This window comes from Mus pahari, chromosome X (assembly GCF_900095145.1).
Source record: "Mus pahari chromosome X, PAHARI_EIJ_v1.1, whole genome shotgun sequence".
NCBI classification, from domain to species: Eukaryota; Metazoa; Chordata; class Mammalia; order Rodentia; family Muridae; genus Mus; species Mus pahari.
Genome location: NC_034613.1, coordinates 43,529,577 through 43,535,839, shown reverse-complemented (window position 1 = coordinate 43,535,839; position 6,263 = coordinate 43,529,577).

Below are 6,263 nucleotides of genomic sequence, written 5' to 3'. Positions count from 1 at the left end.
TCATATTTTCAAATGTTTTCAAATTTGCCCTCTCTCTTCAGTAGGATTATTCACAGCTGCCCAAAGGGCTCCATTGATGGGTGAAGAAACAAACTAGCTATACAATGGAAAATTATTCTGTCTTCAAAATTACCAAGAGGACTGGGGAGATGGCTCAGTGGGTAAAACACTTGCTATGCAAGCATAAGGAGTTAAGATCTACAGAGCCCATGTAAAAAGCTGGGTGCTACTATGCATGTCTGTAATCTAGCACCAGGGAGACAGACAGGAAAAGCCCAGGACTGGCTGGTCAACCAATCTAGCTGACTAGCTGAGCTCCAGCTTCCATGACAGAACTTATTCCAAAGATTAAGTGGAGACTTGATGAGGAAGACATCTTATGTTGGCCTCTGTCCTCACACACATGTGCACTCACATGAATGTGTACGCTTGTATCAACCCTTCCCCCTGCCAGACAGCTGATTTAAGCCAGAACTGATGATGCATGCATCCACGAGGCCAAGACAAGAAGACTGAGCTCCAGGCCAATTTAAACTATGCAATGAGTCCCTGTCAAAATAAAAGAAAGCACACACACTCACACACAAACACGCACACAGACACGCACGAATGCACACACAATGGTGCTTGCATTGGAGGTGTGATCTTGTAGTAGGCATGTCACTGTGAGTGTGGGCTTTTACATCCTAGTCCTAGCTGCCTGGAAGTCAGTATTCTGCTAGCAGCCATTCCATGAAGATGTAGAACTCTCAGCTCCTCCTGCGCCATGCCTGCATGGATGCTGCCATCCTCCTGCCTTAACTATAATGAACTGAACCTCGGAACCTGTAAGCCAGCCCCGATTAAATNTTGTCCTTATAAGAGCGGCCTTGGTCATGGTGTCTGTTCACAGCACTAAAACCCTGAGTAAGACAGCCAGTAACACTAAGTAAAACACTAGCTGAAGGAAACTTGTCCAGTCCTTGCCCCTGTCCACTCACTGTCGAGGACCCAGTCAAGTACCACCTTCTACTGAGCAGTTGAGCAGTAGAAAGAAGAGAATTAGTCTAAATGAGTCTAAAGTCTAATTGAGAGGATGGAGACCTTCTGGAACTGGAGAGTGGATGTTGATCATATACCAATCAAAACATGCTGGAATGTATATTTTGAATATTTACAATGGCAAATGTTACGCTATATGTCTATTATTATAATTTTAAAATTCAAAATCCTTCAGAGATAATATTCATTCAAGTTGAGGGGAGCAGCTCTGTGGAGGTTCACATCTAGAATCCCAGATTTTGTGAGGCTGAGACAGGGGGATTTCCACAAGTTCCAGAAACTGGGCTACGTTGTGAGTTTGAGACCTTGGTTTGCAGAGCAAGAGTGTCAAAAAAAAAGAAAAGAAAGAAAGAAAGAAAGAAAGAAAGAAAGAAAGAAAGAAAGAAAGAAAGAAAGAAAGAGGAAGGAAGAGAGGGAGGAAGGAAGGAAGAAGGAAAGAAAAAAGAAAAGAAAAGAAAAGAAAAGAAAAGAAAAGAAAAGAAAAGAAAAGAAAAGAAAAGAAAAGAAAAGAAAAGAAAAGAAAAGAAAAGAAAAGAGGAGAAAAAAGAGATGTGGTGAGCTAGTGAGATGACTCGGTGAGTAAAAGAATCACCTTGGGGTCCGCACGGTGAAAAGAGAGATCTCACTCCTTTAAGCTGTCCTCTTCCCTCCACATTCTTTTTTAATTAATTATTTTATTTGTTTACAATTCAAATGTCATTCCTTTTCCCCATTACCACTCCACAATCTCCCGTCCCATCCCCCTCTTCCCTCCTTCCCTTTGCCTCTGTGAGGGTGCTCCCCTACCCACTTACCCACTCCTGCCTTACCACTCTAGCATCCCCTATCCCCTCCACATTCTTTTCCGTGTCATGTGCATACCTGTACACATAGACATACAACAATAATAATTTATTATTATAATAATTTTTCCAACCCTTTTTAGCATACAAAATTTTATAGCACACATGAGCCCCTAGATTTGGTACCTTTTGCTGTTGTTGTTGTTGCTGCTGCTGCTGCTGCTGCTGCTGCTGCTGCTGCTGCTGCTGCTGCTGCTGTTCAAAAACTCAGGATGTTCAAGTGATGAGCAAATGGCTTACCACTCAGTTATGCCGTCAACGAACCTATCTTCCTACCTCTTTCTTTTTCTTTTCTTTTAGACAGGCTCTTGCTCCTTAGCCAAGGCTGGTCTCACATTCACAGTCCTATTGCCTTAGCCAGAATTCTAAGTCTTGGAATTACAGGCCTATAGCACCACATCAAGCTGTAAATTGCTTTTCTAACCTCCAACAATGACTAATGAGCCGAGTGTTGTTTTTAGCTTATTCTTCTGGTGCAACAAAATGTTCCAGGTTCTTCTTGCATGCTTCTTGACCCCGACCTTGAATTAGCCATTTGTCCAAGGAGCCCTGTTGCTAGCAGTGGGAAAGAATGTTTCAGGGTCACAATGCAGACCTTGGGTATCATATTTCAAGCTCCAAGCTTGCTTTGCTTTCTGCCTTGCAGTCTCCTCTCTCTGGCTTTATTTTTCCCTTGCCCTCTCTTCTCCTGCTACCCTGGCTACATGCATATTTCTAGTTTATTGTGCATCATAAGAACCATAAGAGTGAAGAACCAATATGGTTTTGTAGTTGACCTTGCTCACTGACATTGTCTCCACTACCTGGAACAGTTGTTGGCCCACAGCTGGTGTTTGGGAGATGTAGTTCAGTGACTGGATACATTTAAGCTCGAAGATGACAAAAGTCACTGCCATAATTAAATGAGGGCTTCTGTGGGGGTGTTGGGGCAGACTTTGAAGTGCTCTGATCTTCTGATCCATCTCTCCAAAACCCCTTTACATTTTTAATAGTGTGGCTGTCTTATTTCATTTGTAAACTTTTAACTTAGATGCAAACTCAAACTTCATAGAAAAGTTACAAAAGTGGTACAAAGAACTTTTTTCTTATTTGATATTTTCTTTATTTACATTTCAAATGTTATCCCCTTTCCTGGTTTCCCCTCTGAAAACCTCCTATCCCCTCCCCACTCCCCTTGTTTCTACAAGGGTGCTCACCCACCCACCCACTTCCACCTCCTGGCCCTCGAATTCCCCTACACTGGGGCATCAAGTCTTCATGGGACCAAGGGCTTCTACTCCCATTGATGTCCAACAAGGCCATCCTCTGCTACATATGTGGCTGGAGCCATGGGTCCCTCCATGTGGTACAAAGAACGTTTGACCAACTTGTTCATTCAGTGAATGTATTAGCTATAGTCATAACCAGTTCTGGTTGAGCATCTCCAGTCTGAAAACCCCAAATCCAACATGCACTAAAATCTCAAAGGTTCTGAGCCTTGACATGATGTTACAAGTGGGAAATGACACATCTTATTCCATGTAACATATTATAGTCAAAATCAAAGTGCACTAAAATACTGCATCAAGTTATCCATGTGTCATATGTTTACAGCATGTGTGAGACATAGGGTTTGGAGCCCAGAGGGTCAAATATTTGCCTAGCACACACAGAGCCCTGGGTTCTAACTCTGCACATGTAGTGCTACATTCCTACAACCCAAGCACTTGTGAGATGGAGGCAGGGGGTTCAGAATTTAAAGGCCATCCTCCTCTACATAGCGAGTTTAAAGCCAGCCTGAGGTACATGAGAGCCTGTCTTTAAAAAAAATAAAATAAAAAGACAGCCAGCTGTGGGAATACCTGTCTATATTCCTAGCACTGCCGAGGCAAAGGCAGGTGGGGCTTTGTGAATTTGAGGTCTGCCTGGTCTACATAGTGAGTTCCAGGACAGCCAGGGCTATATAAGACAGACTCTGTCTCAACAATAACAATAGCAATAACAACAACAACAACAAAACAGAAGGAAGGAAGGAAGGAAGGAAGGAAGGAAGGAAGGAAGGAAGGAAGGAAGGAAGGAAGGAAAATAGTAGGCAAGCCAGGCATTCATGGTGGTATGTGTCTTTTAATCCCAACACACAAGAGGCAGAACCAGGTGAATGTTTGTGAAGCCAAAGACAGCCTGGTGTACAAATCGAGCCCCAGCGTAGGAGAATCTTTGGAAGTTCTCAGGCCAGGTACCCTGGAGTATACGAATGAGAGCCCCTGTCTCAAACAAAAGTAGAGAGGTTGGTCTGACGCCTGAGGTTGTCTATGGACCTCCACATGTGAGCACTCAAACAACCACATAAATACAGAATTTAAAAAGGTCAAAGAAAGTGTAATAGAATCAAAGTAAGACTCTATTCAAATACAGCTTGTGAGGTACTGTGAGTTAGGATGCCAACACAGGAAACAGAGGCAACATAATTTATGCCGTAACAGCGAGTCAGCAGATTTACTCAGCTTGATGGCAGTTCATATGAACAGCTAAAAATTATTACTGCAGGAAAAAAAGGCACATGTCAGCAGGCTCGGGAAAACCTAGGTCAGGTATCCACTGTCCTTCTTGTGAGGTGAGAGCACACACAACACGTTTTCTTTATAGCAGCAAACTGCAGACATGGACTCCATGAGTCTGCCCAGGGAAGCCTGCTTGATAACTCAAGGTCTGGGGCCCATATGGCTGCTGCTTACATAAACTCATCTGATAGTGACTGTCTATGACAATGAAAACTCAGAGTTCCAACAGTAAAAAGCAAGCACACATGCACGCACACACGCACGCACGCGCGAGCACACACACACACACACACACACACACACACATCAGTCTTTGTGCTGACTTGGCAGGCCCTCCCAAGATGGTACAGCATGCTCTAGTATCACAAGTGTGCACAGTGAAGACATCAATCTATCAGTGACATGAATGCTCTGAAAGCCAAGTTCCCAAGGATTAAGAGTTCCTTGGAGATGAGAGAGAAATAAGCCACCAAACCTGCTGAGCTAACTGTACCTCACAGCAATCCAGATTTCTAGGTTACTAATGCCACACTAAGGGACAGGTTGACTGAGGGAGGGAATAAACTGCATGGTAATTAGGAGTCAGGAACCATTTGGGGCTACAGGTCACCTGTCCATGGGACTTACTTGTTTAATGGGTTCTTTTCATCTCACTCACGTAAAGGACATATCTTCTTGTAGACTGGTTTCTTACATCAATCAACCTTCTGAGCTATAGAGGGGTTTTTTCTGGTTTTTTTTTTTGGCTTTTAAATTTTTATTTTATGTATGTGGGGGTTTTGCCTGCATGTGTGTGTGTCTGTACACCATATGCGAGGAGTGCCCAAGGGCAGAAAAAGCACATCAGATCCCCTGGCACTAGAGTTATTGATGCTTCTGAGCCACCGTGGGTCTGCTGGGAACTGAACTTGGGCCATGTGGAAGAGCATCCACTGTCTCTTAATCACTGAGCCATCTCTCTCCAGCCCCAAGATATTCTGATTTTTTATTTATTTTTTGAGACAGTGTCTCATGTAGCCCAAGCTGGCTTCGAATTTGCGATATAGCTGAGAATGTCCTTGAATTCTGGAGTCTCCTGCTTCTATTTTCCAAATGCCAAGTTTATAGGTGTGCATCACCACACCCCACTTATGTGGTAGAGCTAGGGATTGAACCCAGGCCTTCGGGCATGCTAGATGAGCACTCTACCAATTGAGCTACATTCCTAGCCCACCACCTCTCAGAATAACTACAACCTGATGTGTTTGTAGTGCTCAGAGCCCTACTTATCTTTCCCTTCATTGGACATGGTAGAACATACCTATAATACCAGTGCTTGGGAGGTAGAGGCAGGAGGATTAGCAGTTCAAAGTCACCCTCAGCTACACAGCGATTTTGAGGCCAGCCTTTGCTACATGAGATCCTGTCTCAAAAAACAAGTCTCCTAACTGATAGGTGCAGACTTCGGATGATATGCCTTACTAAATAGTTTATTTACTTATTTTAGAAATTGAGCATGCACATTTTATATTTAATACCACTAATATTTTTTGCTAATTAATATTTTACTGGGGCTGGAGAGATGGCTCAGCAGTTAAAAGCACTGACTGCTCTTCCAGAGGTCCTGAGTTCAATTCTCAGCAACCACATTATTTTAACTACAGTCTGTCATAGCAGGAGAGTCATATAGCATCAGGAGCGTGAGCAGAGATAAATGAATACATGCATCTTTAGTGTTCAGCTAACTTTCTCCACTTTTTTTCTTTTTTTATTATTATTATTTTCTTTATTTACATTTCAAATGCTATCCCGAAAGTTCCCTATATCCCCCCCCCGCCCCTGCTCCCCTACCCACCCACTC